The sequence below is a fragment of the Pristiophorus japonicus genome, chromosome 9, assembly GCF_044704955.1.
Source record: "Pristiophorus japonicus isolate sPriJap1 chromosome 9, sPriJap1.hap1, whole genome shotgun sequence".
NCBI classification, from domain to species: domain Eukaryota; kingdom Metazoa; phylum Chordata; class Chondrichthyes; family Pristiophoridae; genus Pristiophorus; species Pristiophorus japonicus.
In genome coordinates, this window is record NC_091985.1 from 150487646 (window position 1) to 150503255 (window position 15610).

The 15610-nt window shown below is 45.0% G+C and overlaps 1 protein-coding gene across 1 annotated transcript in view; it reads right to left on the reverse strand.

Annotated features, from left to right (window-relative positions):
- LOC139272718 (metabotropic glutamate receptor 1-like) overlaps positions 1-15610 on the reverse strand; it is a 633444-nt gene that overhangs the window by 410892 nt on the left and 206942 nt on the right. The gene's annotated exons all lie outside the window — the stretch shown is intronic.

Consider the following 15610-nt stretch of genomic DNA (forward strand, 5'->3'; position numbering starts at 1 on the left):
TGAAGTACTGCTCAAGTCGCTCCACAAAAGTTTCCCAATCATCTCCTGCCGAAATTTTCTCCAGGATGCCCACTGTTCTCTGCATCTTTGGGTTCACTATCTGTATCTTGTCGCCAGTTGTTGTGTATGGAGAAATAGTCAGACTGAACACTGTGAGCTCAAAGTAAAGTGTGACCTTAGTCTTTGATTGCAGGTCTCCAGGGTGCCTCTCCATCCTGTGAAGCCTTCTTAAACACCTGTGCTCCCAAGGGATTATGGAATCCCTTGGGACACTTCTGAGCCCTCTGGTGGCTGTACAGAGTAAATACAAGTCCACATATATAACAGAAGTTACCAAAGTAGTTGAGTAGACCCAGGAATGAATGCAGCTCCATCACGTTCTATTGTTTGGGTGCATTCTTGATGGCTTTGGTTTTCACGTCAGTAGTTCTGATGCCATGAGCGGCGATTTTCCTCCCAAGAAATTCGACCTCCGGTGCCATGAAGATGCACTTTGAGTGTGTAAGCCTGAGTCCCACTCTGTCAAACGCAGTAGAAACTCTTCCAGATTGTTCAGATGTTCCTTGGAGTCACTACCGGTGATCAGGATGTCATTTTGGAACACGACGGTTCTGGGAACGGACTTCAGTAGACTTTCCAGAATATTGCTGCAGCTGAGCGAATTCCAAATGGGCACCTGTGGTAAATGAACAGTCCTTTGTGTGTGTTAATGCATGTAAGTCTCTTCGACGTCTCGACCAACTCCTGCGTCATATCGGCCGACATCAAGTCCAGTTTGCTGAACGACTTCCCTCCGGCTGGCATTGCAAATAAGTCATCAGCCTTCGGTAATGGGTACTGATCTTGTATCGAAACCCTGTTGATCGTAGCCTTGTAGTCTCCACAGATTCTGACTGTGCCATCACTTTTCAGCACAGGAACAATGGGGCTGGCCCATTCATTAAATTCAACCAGTGATATGATCCCTTCACGCTGGAGTCTGTCCAGTTCAATTCCGACCTTCTCCCTCATCATATACGGCACTGCCCGAGCTTTATGATGGATGGGTCTTGCATCTGAGTCCATGTGGATCTGCACCTTGGCTCCTGTGAAGTTGCCGATACCCGGTTTGAACAGCGAGGGGAACTTGCTCAATACTTGGGCACATGTGTCTTCCTCCTTCGACGCCTTCATGTTATTCCAGTTGCATCTGATTTTCTCCAACCAGCTCCTGCCGAGCAACGTTGGGCCATTGCCTGGAACAATCCACAGTTGTAGCTCGTGAACCGAACCGTTATACGACACATTAATTTGTGCATTGCCAATCACCTTTATCAGTTCTTTGGTGTACATGCGCAGCTTGGCGTTAACAGGGCTCAGCCTGGGCCTCAGAGTCTTAGTATCACATAGCTTATTAAATGCCCTCTCGTTCATGATCGATTGACTCGCCCCTGTGTCCAGTTCCATCAATACCGGTATCCTGTTAAACTTCACACTAATCAAAATTGGTTTACTCTTGGTTATGAAAGAGTACAGTCCATACACTTCCTCTTCTGGCATCTCGGATTGCGTATCCGGATCCACGCTAGTCTGACTCTCATCCTCTATATGGTGTGTCGCAGCTCGCTTGCTCATCTGCGGACAGTTGCACTGGAGATGCCCCACGCTCAGACAACCTTTGCAACTATATTGCTTAAATCGGCACTGCTGGTGTCGATGATTTCCCCCACAATGCCAACACGGAGAAATCGGATACATTCCTGCTGGAGGACTTTGGGCAGCCACAGGTTTCGAGAACACAGCCGGATAGACCCTGCCATGTGCCGCTCTGCCGAACGCCGAATCAATCGCATTTACAGTACTTGCCGAGGTTCGGTTCTTCACCGATATTTGCTTTAAACTCCTGTCCGTCGTCATCCATGATTGAGCGATCTGGATGGCCCTTTTTAAATCAAACTCCTCCACCGCCAGAAGTTGCGCAGGATCACCTCGTGGTTGATACCGATAACAAAGAAGTCCCGCAGCATGTCTGTCAACACCGTCCCGAACTTGTATGGTCCTGCTAGACGTCTCAGGTCGGCAATGAATTCTGCCGCGCTCTCGCCCTCCAATCGAACGTGTGTATAAAACCTGTATCTCGAGATGATGATGCCATCGTCTCCCGTACCAATGTACAACTCCTCGTATGTTTTCTCTGTTGGATCACTAGGCATGAGGAGATTCTTTATCAGACCGTAGATCTTTGAACCGCACACAGCGAGGAACACGTTCCGGCGCCGATCTGCATCGTCGACCCCCTTCATTTTGTTGCCCACGAAGTTCTGGTTCAAACGGCTCACAAAGTCTGCCCAATCTTCTCCCTCCACGAATTGCTCTAAAAATCCAATCGTGCTCATTTTGCAAACAAAGGTTCTTGTATTCTCGTCGCCAAATGTTATGTATGTGTGATATATTCACAGAGCACAGCACACACAGCTTTCTATAATGGCAGACCGCATCTCAGAAGTTCCGGAAGCTTCTGGTCAGCTGACTCATTTATTCACCTTTAGTTGCAGTAACACAATACATCCACATCCACAGTGTGGAGCTGTAACATTACAAGCTTACAGACATTACACTTCTCCTTCCTTAGCGAAGAAGTTATTATAACAAACATCATACATAACTTGCATGTTTATACATAACAAAGGATATGGACTTATTTTGCCATATTTACAAATTTAACTTAACCACTTGTTTTCTGTTTCGAAGAGGATAATTTCGCTCTCGAACTGAACCTTCCAAACATGGTGCCGAATCTAAAACTCATTCGAGGCTCATCCTGAGGAACATTTTCCTCCACGGGATTCCCTTGATTTTCATTTGAACTCACTATAACTTCAGACTGATTGTTTTCCTGACTCGCTTAAGTTCTGATTTTCTCTTGGATTTGTTTCCAGTACACTAGATGTAGGATATGCTACTGGTGTATCAAAACTATCTGATGAGTCAGAAATAATTGAATCATTCCCACCTTCAACTAATTCCATGTCTGAAGGTAAAATATGATCCATGTGAACAAACCTAACCTGTCCATTATCAAACATCTGGACCAAATATGTGTGAGGACCACATATCTTCACCACTCTTCCTCGTAATCACTTTACCCATTTATGGTGATGGTTTTTCACTCTCACCTTCTGATTTAATTTCACACTTCTTTCTTTTACTCTACCTCTATCATGATTCTCTTTCTGTCTTAATTGTGTCTCTTCTACGTACTGTGCCAAATTTGGTTTTAACAACGAGAATCTAGTTCGTGGCTGTCGTTTGAGAAACAACTCTGCTGGTGTTCTACCAGCAGTTGTATGAGGAGTATTACGATACACAATTAGAAAATTAGACAATTTGTGATCCAATGACAACTGTCGTTTCTTTGGATTTGGATCTAACATTTGTATTATGAGGGAACGTTTTACAATTTGTACAGTGCGCTCTGCTGCACCAGTCAAAGCAGGGTGGTACGATGGAACCTTGGTATTTTTCACACCATTTTTGCTCGTGAACTGTGCAAAATCTTCTGAACTAAATTGTGGTCCATTATCCGAAACAATTTCTTCTAGGAGGCCAAATGAAGAAAATAAACTTCACAAAATGTCTAATGTTTTACTTGTTGTTATTTTCCACATTGGAAACACCTCAAGCCACTTTGAATGGCTATCAATCACAATGAACAATTGTTGTCCTTCTAGCTCAGCAAAATCGATATGTAGCCTTTGCCACACCCTGGGAGGCCAGTTCTGTTATGTATGTATGTTAATGTATGTACTGTAACACTAGACAACTGAATGTACCTTCACCCTGTATACACCAAACCTGTACCACTAGAGGGTGCTACTGCTGGAGACCTAAGGGTCACCTGTGCACTGCAGGTAACCAAGTATAAAAGGGAACTCACCTCTTGGTGTCCTCATTCTAGGAGCTGCAATAAAGGACTAAGGTCACTACAGTTCAAGTACTATACTCTTAACTCGTGGAGTCGTTTTAGAGTGCTTGCATATACTACAACTAGTGATGAGGTTACAAATTTCCACGCACAATATGTCTAACCTAAGCAACTTCCAACAATTCGCTGATGGGGAAGATTGGGATGCCTTTGTGGAAAGGCTATATCACTTTTTCATCACGAGCAACCTGGCTGGGGACTCACCGACCTCGCTGGCGGACAAGCGCAGAGCCATCCTGCTCAGCAGTTGTGGGCCCAATGTCCACGGCCTCATCAGGGATCTACTAGCCCCAGCGAAGATGACAACCAAGACCTATGCGGAGCTTGTAACTTTAATACAAGAAGAACTCAAACCTAAAGAGAGCATCCTCACAGCCAGACACTGGTTCTACACCCACCGGCAGCCCGAAGGCCAAGAAATTGCTAAATATGCTGCAGATGAGAAGATTGGTTGCGCCATGTGATTAGGCGACTACCTCACCGAAGCACTAAGGGATATCTTAGTTATTGGAATCGGCCACGAGGGCCTCCTCCATAAGCTGCTCTCTGCGGACACTACGGTCATCCTGCAGAAGGCAATCAAAGTGAGCCAGGCTTTCATGATTTCGGTCTGCGACTCCAAGAGGATGATGACTCACACCCAGGACTCTAACCCGACGAGTACAGTGAACCGAATGGCGACTTTCAGAGGCAAGACTGCTGCCCCGAGTCCTGCAACCCTGAGTCCGCCACATGGGGCCAACCGGCTAGCCCCGTGCTGGCGCTGTGGAGGAAACCACAGAGCCCACCAGTGCCGATACAAAGACTATACCTGCAAAGGCTGCAACACTAAAGGTCACCTTCAGCGAATGTGTAGAAGAAGTTTTACTCACTGAAGAGTTGGCCGATCACCCGCGCTCCAGCGCTGATCAAGACGAAGCGGCTCAGCCCCTGGAAGAGGTGTACGGAATATATACCTGCTCCACCAAGAGTTCCCCGTGGAAAATGGAAGTAGAAATCAACGGTGTTCCAGTCTTGATGGAGATCAAGACAGGGGCGAGCCAATCGTTGATGAATCAGACAGCCTTTGAAAAACTCTGGGACAACCCCGGCAAATGACCCAAAATATCCCCGATCCAGGTGAAGCTGCTCACTTACACAAAAGACACTATCCCAGTTGTTGACAGCGTGGATGTCCAGGTGTCCCATGGCGGCGCGATGCACAAGCTTCCTTTGTGGATCGTTGCCGGTGATGGTCCAACGCTGCTGGGAAGAAGATGGATGAAGCAAATCCAAATCTGTTGGAGCGATGAAGGCCTCCAGTTCCCGGTGATCGACATCCTATGCTGCCCCAAACTTGGATCCATCGCAGCAATCCCACCTTCCAGCTCGACTGCGTGGCGACGACACAGACTGCACAACTCAACGGCGAGGTGATCCAACCTAAATGACCAGACCTCACCTTCCGGGCTCCAGTGGCAGGACTCCAAGGAAAGAAGATTGGCGCAGAAGGTAGATTTCCGGCGCCTGTGGCAGAACCTGGGGAGAAAAGGATCACTGCAGCCTACCTCGTGGAGAGAAAGAAGATGGCGCCCGCACCACGAGGTGAAGCACCTGGAATCAAGATGGCCGCAACCAGACCACGAGGGGTACCGTTGAGGGAGCAACACATGCTGTCCAGCGGCGAACCGGATTGAGGTAAAGATTGCAAGGCCCTCTTAAAGGAGACCGGCAACCCAAAACAATTAAAGGGACAGTTCCACTCTTGGCACAGCGATGCCGGTGATATTAAGGATAAAAGTGTAATTAATAAATGCAGGTATATAAATGTACTGTTGAATGGTGATGCCAGCAATGCTAATGGGAGAAATGTAACGAATACTTCAAAAAGTGATGTAAGTGACGTTTGTACTGTTGAACAGTGATGCCAGTAATGCTAACGTGACAAATGTAACGAACAAAGGCAGGTATCCAAGTGTAACCTTGTACAGAGATATTGATAGCAGACAAGAAAGCGTTGTAAGTGACAAATGTGAAAGTGTAAAGAGATATAACAATGTCGAGTCGACTAGTTGCGGTCGGAGCCAATGTATCATGTATGCTAATGATAGAATGAGAAATGATACTGGGTTCTACATGTATACTGACAATGCCAAAGGTAACCCCCCATGGGAAGCACCCAGGTCCAGCGGGCTACCTAATCATGTAGCCTGTGTTTCCGGGACCAATGTGATGCCCCGGGAAGGGTTCACTCATACCCAGTGGGAGCATACCCACTGCAGGGACAGCGGTCAATGGGCAGCACAGCCACCACCACTGGCAACCTGCCCCAGACCAGCCCTACCCCCGCTGGCCACCAGGGCCAGCACTGGGAGCAAGAGGTCAGTACCCTCCAGCTTTCCCAACGGGGCCTGGGATGACCAGACTTCCACCACCTTGAAGGGCAGCAGGGTGACCCGACAGCCCCCAATTGAGGACAAGGAGGCCACACTACCCTGTGGCTCTGCCCACCACTAAACGCCCTCACCCACCCAATCAACAATGTATGTACCTTACCCATAACAACATGTACTTGCTCCACCACTGCGGAATCCTGCAACAGTGACATACCCACAGGGTCTATGTATGGTGGGGAAATGGATGTGTGCAGCCATGAACACACCCACACAACCCTCACCACAACCTCCCACCATCCACCATACATCATCTCCCCATGTCATGGCAATAAGGACTTGGGAAAGACTTAGGGGGGAGTGTTGTTATGTATGTATGTTAATGTATCTACTGTAACACTAGACCACTGAATGTACCTTCACCCTGTATACACCATACCTGTACCACCAGAGGGTGCTACTGCTGGAGACCTAAGGGTCACCTGTACACTGCAGGTAACCAAGTATAAAAGGGAGCTCACCTCTTGGTGTCCTCACTCTAGGAGCTGCAATAAAGGACTAAGCTCACTACAATTCAAGTACTATACCCTTACCTCATGGAGTCATTATTAGAGTGCTTGCATATACTACAATTTCCATGGCTGTAATGGTACTGATTGATGGTGGTTGCTTGCTTACCAATTGACATGTCGTACACTGACTCACGATGTACTCTATATCTTTATCAAGACCTGGCCACCATAAGTAACTGTGTGCAAAACTCTTGGTCAAGCACATTCCGAGGTGCTGGTCATGGGGGTCTTCTAATAAGTTGGACCTGAAGTTATTTGGTATAACCACTCTTGCACCCCACATGATACAATCTTTATCGACTGATAATTCATTCCTACGAATGAAGAATGAATAAATATCTGTTTATTACCTGGTTTAGCCATCCATTTGCAATATAATCATACACCTTTGACATCATTGGGTCATTTGGTTGCTCTACCAATCTCTTCAACTGTGACTGGTAGTTCATCAATGTATGAAAAATAGAACACTTCTTCCCTATTGGGTGTAACTTGTGATGGGGCAGGCAATTTAGACATAGCATTAGCATTACTGTGATCAGCTGATATCTGTATTCAATATCATATGTATATGCTGAAATCAAAGCCCATCTCTGCATTTGGGCTGCAGCTAATGTTGGAACTGGGGACTTTGGATGGAGGATTGCTGTTAGGGACTGATGGTCCGTAATGATGGTAAACTTACGACCATACAAGTATTTGTGAAATTTTTGACCCCAAAAATTAATGCCAAAGCTTCCCTTTGATTTGCGCATAATTACTCTCACTGGCACTGAGAGTGCGTGAAGCAAAAGCAATTGGTCTCTCCTCCCCACTACGTAATACATGAGAGATTACTGCCCCAATTCCATATGAAGAGGCATCACATGCTAGCTTAATCTCCTTAGATATGTCATAGTGAACTAACATGGTGCTCTCTACCAATTTGCTTTTACACCGCTTTGGGTACTGTTGAGGGGGATGACTCATCAGGGGAGAGCAGCAGCATCCAAGTTCATGGCACCGTGGGTGGCTCTGCTGCACAGGAGCGCAGGAAAAAGAGTGGGAGAGCTATTGTGATTGGGGATTCGATTGTAAGTGAAATAGACAGGCATTTCTGCGGCCACAACCGAGACTCCAGGATGGTATATTGCCTCCCTGGTGCAAGGGTCAAGGATGTCTCGGAGCGGGTGCAGGACATTCTGAAAAGGGAGGGTGAACAGCCAGTTGTTGCGTTGCTTATAGGTACCAACGATATAGGTAAAAACGGGATGAGGTCCTACAAGACAAATTTAGGGAGCTGGGATCTAAATTAAAAAGTAGGACCTCAAAAGTAGTAATCTCAGGATTGCTACCAATGCCGCATGCTAGTCAGAGTAGGAATCGCAGGATAGCTCAGATGAATATGTGGCTTGAGGAGTGGTGCAAAAGGGAGGGATTCAAATTCCTGGGACACTGGAACCGGTTCTGGGGGAGGTGGGACCAGTACAAACCGGATGCTCTGCACCTGGGCAGGACCGGAACCAATGTCCTAGGGGGAATGTTTGCTAGTGCTGTTGGGGAGGAGTTAAACTAATATGGCAGGGGGATGGGAACCTATACAGGGAGACAGAGGGAAATAAAATGGAGACAGAAGCAAAAGATAGAAAAGAGAATAGTAAAAGTGGAAGGCAGAGAAACCCAAGGCAAAAAACAAAAAGGGCCACGTTACAGCAAAATTCTAAAGGGGCAAAGTGTGTTAAAAAGACAAGCCTGAAGGCTCTGTGCCTCGATGCGAGGATTTTTCGGAATAAGGTGGACGAATTAACTGCGCAGACAGCAGTTAACGGATATGATGTAATTGGCATCACGGAGACATGGCTCCAGAGTGACCAAGACTGGGAACACAACATCCAGGGGTATTCAACATTTAGGAAGGATAGACAGAGAGGAAAAGCAGGCGGGGTGGCGTTGCTGGTTAAAGAGGAAATTAATGTAATAGTAAGGAGGGACATTAGCTTGGATGATGTGGAATCGGTATGGGTGGAGCTGCGGAATACCAAAGGGCAGAAAACACTAGTGAGAGTTGTGTACAGACCACCAAACAGTAGTAGTGAGGTTGGGGACAGCATCAAACAAGAAATAAGGGATGTGTGCAATAAAGGTACAGCAGTAATCATGGGCGACTTTAATCTACATATTGATTGGGCTGACCAAACTGGTAACAATGCGGTGGAGGAAGATTTCCTAGAGTGTATTAGGGATGGTTTGCTCGACCAATATATCGAGGAGCCAACTAGAGAGCTGGCCATCCTAGACTGGGTGATGTGTAATGAGAAGGGACTAATTAGCAATCTTGTTGTGCGAGGCCCCTTGGGGAAGAGTGACCATAATATGGTAGAATTCTTTATTAAGATGGAGAGTAACACAGTTAATTTGGAAACTAGGGTCCTGAACTTAAGGAAAGGTAACTTCGACGGTATGAGACGTGAATTGGCTAGAATAAACTGGCAAAGGATATTTAAAGGGTTGATGGTGGATAAACAATGTCAAACATTTAAAGATCACATGGATGAACTTCAGCATTTGTACATCACTGTCTGAGTAAAAATAAAATGGGGAAGGTGGCTCAATCGTGGCTAACAAGGGAAATTAAGGATAGTGTTAAAGCCAAGGAAGAGGCATATAAATTGGCTAGAAAAAACAACAAACCTGAGGACTGGGAGAAATTTAGAATTTAACAGAGGAGGACTAAGGGTTTAATTAAGAGGGGGAAAATAGAGTACGAGAGGAAGCTTGCAGGGAACATAAAAACTGACTGCAAAAGCTTCTATAAATACGTGAAGAGAAAAAGATTAGTGACGACGGATTCAGGTGAATTTATAATGGGGAACAAAGAAATGGCAGACCAATTGAACAAATACTTCGGTTCTGTCTTCACGAGGGAAGACACAAATAACCTTTCGAATGTACTAGGAGATAGTGGGTTTAGTGACAAGGAGGAATTGAAGGATATCCTTATTAGGTGGGAAATTGTGTTAGGGAAATTGATGGGATTGAAGCCCGATAAATCCCCGGGGCCTGATAGTCTGCATCCCAGAATACTTAAGGAAGTGGCCCTAGAAATAGTGGATGCATTGGTGATCATTTTCCAACAGTCTATCGACTCTGGATCAGTTCCTATGGAATAGAGGGTAGCTAATGTAACACCACTTTTTAAAAAAGGAGGGAGAGAGAAAACGGGTAATTATAGACCGGTTAGCCTGACATCAGTAGTGGGGAAAATGTTGGAATCAATCATTAAGGATGAAATAGCAGCGCATTTGGAAAGCAGTGACAGGATCGGTCCAAGTCAGCATGGAGTTATGAAAGGGAAATCATGCTTGACAAATCTTCTGGAATTTTTTGAGGATGTAACTAGCAGAGTGGACAAGGGAGAACCAATGGATGTGGTGTATTTGGACTTTCAAAAGGCTTTTGACAAGGTCCCGCACAAGAGATTGGCATGCAAAATCAAAGCGCAAGGTACTGACGTGGATAGAGAACTGGTTGGCAGACAGGAAGCAGAGAGTTGGGATAAACGGGTCCTTTTCAGAATGGCAGGCAATGACTAGTGGAGTGCTGCAGGGCTCAGTGCTGGGACCCCAGCTCTTTACAATATACGTTAATGATTTAGATGAAGGAATTGAGTGTAATCTCTCCAAGTTTGCAGATGACACTAAACTGGGTGGCGGTGTGAGCTGTGAAGAGGATGCTAAGTGGCCGCAGGGTGACTTGGACAGGTTAGGTGAGTGGGCAAATGCATGGCAGATGCAGTATAATGTGGATAATGTGAGGTTATCCACTTTGGGGGCAAAAACACAAAGGCAGAATATTATCTGAATGGCGGCAGATAGGAAAAGGGAAGGTGCAATGAGACCTGGGTGTCATGGTTCATCAGTCACTGAAAGTTGGCATGCAGATACAACAGGCGGTGAAGAAGGCAAATGTTATGTTGGCCTTCATAGCTAGGGGATTTGAGTATAGGAGCAGGGAGGTCTTGCTGCAGTTGTACAGGGCCTTGGTGGGGCCTCACCTGGAATATTGTGTTCAGTTTTGGTCTCCTAATCTGAGGAAGGACGTTCTTGCTATTGAGGGAGTGCAGCGAAGGTTCACCAGACTGATTCCAGGGATGGCTGGACTGACATATGAGAGCGACTGGATCAACTGGGCCTTTATACAATGGAGTTTAGAAGGATGAGAGGGGATCTCATAGAAACGTATAAGATTCTAACTGGACTGGACAGGTTAGATGCGGGAAGAATGTTCGCGATGTTGGGGAAGTTCAGAACCAGGGGACATAGTCTTAAGATAAGGGGTAGGCCATTTAGGACTGAGATGAGGAGAAACTTCTTCACTCAGAGAGTTGTTAACCTGCGGAATTCCCTGCCGCAAAGAGTTGTTGATGCCAGTTCATTGGATATATTCAAGAGGGCGTTAGATACTGCTGAGGGGATCAAGGGGCATGGAGAGAAAGCAGGAAAGGGATACTGAGGGAGTGATCAGCCATGATCTTATTGAATGGCGGTACAGGCTCGAAGGGCAGAATGGCCTACTCCTGCACCTATTTTCTATGTTTCTATGTTTCGATGTTTCTCTGTTTCTACACTCCTTAAATGCTGTATCACATTCTTTTGACCACTTCCAATGGATCTGTTTTTTCAATAGTTCATTCAGTGGATGTAATACTGTAGCCAAATTTGGTAGGAACTTCCCATAATAGTTCAAAAGACCCAAGAATGATGAAGTTCGTGACATTCCTGGCTGCATTTCTGATTGCATCCAGCTTTCCCATGGTTGGATGTAAACCACCTTTGTCTACTCTGTACCCTAAGTACTCCACAGCGTTTTGAAATAGCTCACACTTGCGAGCAGACACTCGTACTCTGTGCTTCTCTAGTCATTTGAGGACTTCATTCAATAAGTTGTTATGAATTTGCCTATTTGATGCTGAAATTAGTATGTCATCCAAATAACATACTACCCCTTCAATACCTTGCAAAATCTGGTTCATCACCCCTTGGAATATGGCAGGGGCGGAAGACACTCCAAACGGTAGCCTATTAAATTGATAGAGGCGTAATTGAGTATTTATAGTCAAACATGACTTGGACTCCTCATCTAGTTCAAGTTATAAGTAAGCATTTGTAAGATCCAGTTTTGAGAAAATCTGACCACCTGTCAGTGTTATGAACAAATCTTCTATATTTGGCAATGTATTGGGGACATTATCCTCTCGAAACTGGTTTACAGTTACTTTATAATCACCACACAATCTTACCTTACCATCAGACTTAGGTACAACAACAACAACTTCGAGCTATCTTGGAAATAATGTTCTCAGTCTCTAGTCTTTTGAGTTCTTGCTCAACTTTTTCCTTGAGTGCATATGGTACGGAACGTGGCTTGCAGTAAACCAATCTAGCGTCCTTCTGTACCCTGACACTCACCTTTGAAGCTTTGGATCGGACTGCCCGTTTCGCAGAATACCTTCAGATAACTCTTGATAACATCATCTGTTGATGCAAACATCATTTCCACATGGAAAATCTCACTCCAATCCAGCTTCAGTGATCCCAACCAATTTCTTCCTAGTAAGGCAGGCTTGTCTCCTTTCACTACTATTGGAGGCAAGTTCTGAAATTGATCCTTGTATTTCACCGGTAGGGTGATACGACCTACCACAGGGATTTTCTCTTCTGAGTAGCCTTGCAGCTCCTTCTTGGATTTCTCCAATCGGAAATCACGCAATTTGTCGAGGTACAGTGACTCTGGTACTATACTCACGGATGCACCAGTGTCGTTTCCATTGGTATTTTGAATCCCGCAACCTCTATATAGATTTTGATACTTTTCGAATCGCTGTCCGTTAACCTCATACTCCTGATGACATGTAACTCTAACATCTCCTCGTTCGTTGTTGTTCTTCCATGCTATGTAGTCTCTGGGGATTTCTACTCATAGCTTTTAAAGCTGCACTCATAGCTTTGAAAGCTGGGTTACCCTTCAGTCAGCATCCCTTCGCAAGATGCCCAGTCTTTCTGCAGAAGAAACACTCTGCCTTCACACATGGACAACTTTGAGCAATGCTTTGTCCCAGGCAAATAGCACGACTTCGATGCTCTGTTAGAATTTCCAGTTTCTGAGACTTTGGGACCCCACCACCTTTTACTTTGAATCTGCAGGCGATTCACCTCAGTTGACTGATGACCGTAATTATTATAACATTCTCGGGAATATTGATCAGTCATGCCCATCGACCTCGCTGTCTGACAAGCAATCTCAAAATTCAAGGTATCCATCGTCAATAACTTTCTTCTGATCGCATCATTTCTCATCCCACAAACAAAACAGTCCCGCAATGCTCAGTTTTGAAAAGTTCTGAAATTACAGTGAATACATAGCTTTTTTAATGCTACAATGTACTCACTGATATTTTCATCAGTCTTTTGATTTTGTGTACCGAAATGATAGCTTTCAGCAATTTCTAGGTACCGGGTTGTAGTGCTGCTCCAGCTTCATTAAAATTTCTTTAAGCATTGTGTCCTTTGGCTTGTCAGGCACAAGCAGATTTATCAGTGTTTCATACAACTCAGGACCTGCTTCCATAAGAAGATAGCTCTCTTCCGTTCCAACACAGCCCGGTTCTGATCTGCATTCTCTGGAACTTCGATTATATTATTTGCAGTGAAATACATTTTTAGCCGGTCCACATACACCTTAAACCATTCCTGGTTGTGTTTATATTCACCTAAATGATCCATTACTGCTATGGGTGCAGCCATTTTGACTTTGCAGTTTAAACTACTTTGCTTGTTTTTTACCTTGGATTTTGTAGCTGTTTCCCAAAAACAGAGAAGTTTCCAATGTCTCTCTGTCAGCTGGCTGAATACTTCACCAACAAAATTTCAGCTTTATATCATCTGACAAATCCCATCCTCGTCGCCAAATGTGATATATTCGCAGAACACAGCACACACAGCTTTCTATAATGGCAGACTGCATCTCAGAAGTTGTGGCAGCTTATGGTCAACTGACTCATTTATTCACCTTTAGTTGCAGTAACACAATACGTCCGCATCCACAGTGTGGACCTAAACATTACAAGCTTACAGACATTACAGTATGCAATAAAGGTTCAAACTGAATACTGTTTAACTAAGCAAGGTACAACCTTGTTTCTGCTTTATTTAGGCCCAAAGTGCCTGACTCACAAAATGGCTGGCCTTTTATACCAGAGCAGCACCATGTGCGTGCTGCTTAGTGGCCTCCAACAATGACACCATCTGGTGGCTACAAACAGTATGTACATGCATGACAAAAACTTACCTGCATGTTGTGATAGTATTTTAATAATGCTCATGTTTAATTATTATATGATAAAATGAACTAAAATGTGTGTAAGCTCAGCTAACCATGGTAAATGCTGAGAAGCATAGCATGATGGTAAATTGAGCCAATATTGTGTTGGCTGCTGTAATGTGCTGAAGTAATGAGAATACTCTGTTCTGTTAGAATCTAGGATATGGTCAAGGATAGAACATTAATTAGCCATGAAAGGAGATATCGGGCTAGACTTTCCATTTTTGTGCAAATCGGCCAAAAATGGGCGTTATGTCATGCGTGGGCGGTAAATATGGGTTTTCAGATCACCAGATTATCGCCCATTTTCAAACCCTTACTTTGCATTTTTTTAAATGGGCATTACCGCGAGCGATCTGAAATGGGTGTTAGCGTTAAATTTCTCTGACCTTGTGCCGTAAAGTGTCACCGTCCTTAGCAACAGCATGGCAACGCTAGTTTCCCGCGTTTCAGGAGGTCAGGGGTCATCATTACATGTGGCTGCTTGTTTGGCTGTTTTGGGAGGTAGGAAGGAGAATTTCGATCTTAATACAGAATTGTGAGCAAAAATGTAGCTGTTACCAGCGAGATATTTTTGCTAATTTGGTACCTACAATGGAGGAAATGGAGTAGATGACACAACACGATGTGGAGACTGACGATGGCGAGAGCAGTGAGCTGGGAGAGGAACAATTGGGAGGACGAAGGAGAGTGAGGAGATTCTCGGACGAGGCAAATGCCTCCCTCATGCAGGAGGTCAAGTCATGCTGGGGTCAATTGACACAGGAAAGGTGTGGGAAACCCACCCCAAAGGTTTACCAGAAGATAGGGACCGAGATAGCCGAGGTGGTCTCGTCGGTGACCACCGAGGTGCGTGAGGGCAACCGATGCCGAAAGCGATGGAACGACCTTGTCAGACCTGCAAGAGTAAGTATTACATTTATTTACATGTACTTAGATATTTATATAATTTGATTTGTAAGTGCAATGAGTGATTAAAATCAAATGTGAGGTCTTTCATTTTTACCGGGAATGTTGTGCTCCAAGCCTGTGTTCACGGTGTACGTCTTTAGGTAAAGAATGATAATTATCATAATAATCATGATTACATCTGTTGCTTATGTGTTGTATCAGTGTCTGTGACAGTACCTAGCAATGACATCACGCAATGATCTCATGCCATGTTGTCCTGTTGTTACCTTTTACAGAAGAAGCTTTCGAGGAATAGGGCTGATCAGAGGCGAACGGGTGGGGGGCCACCAGTTATCATCAACATCACCGATATAGAGGAGCGGGTGCTGGCACTAGTGGGGACCCACCCCCAGTCAGCCTGATGTGATGCCATGTGAGTAAAATATACACCA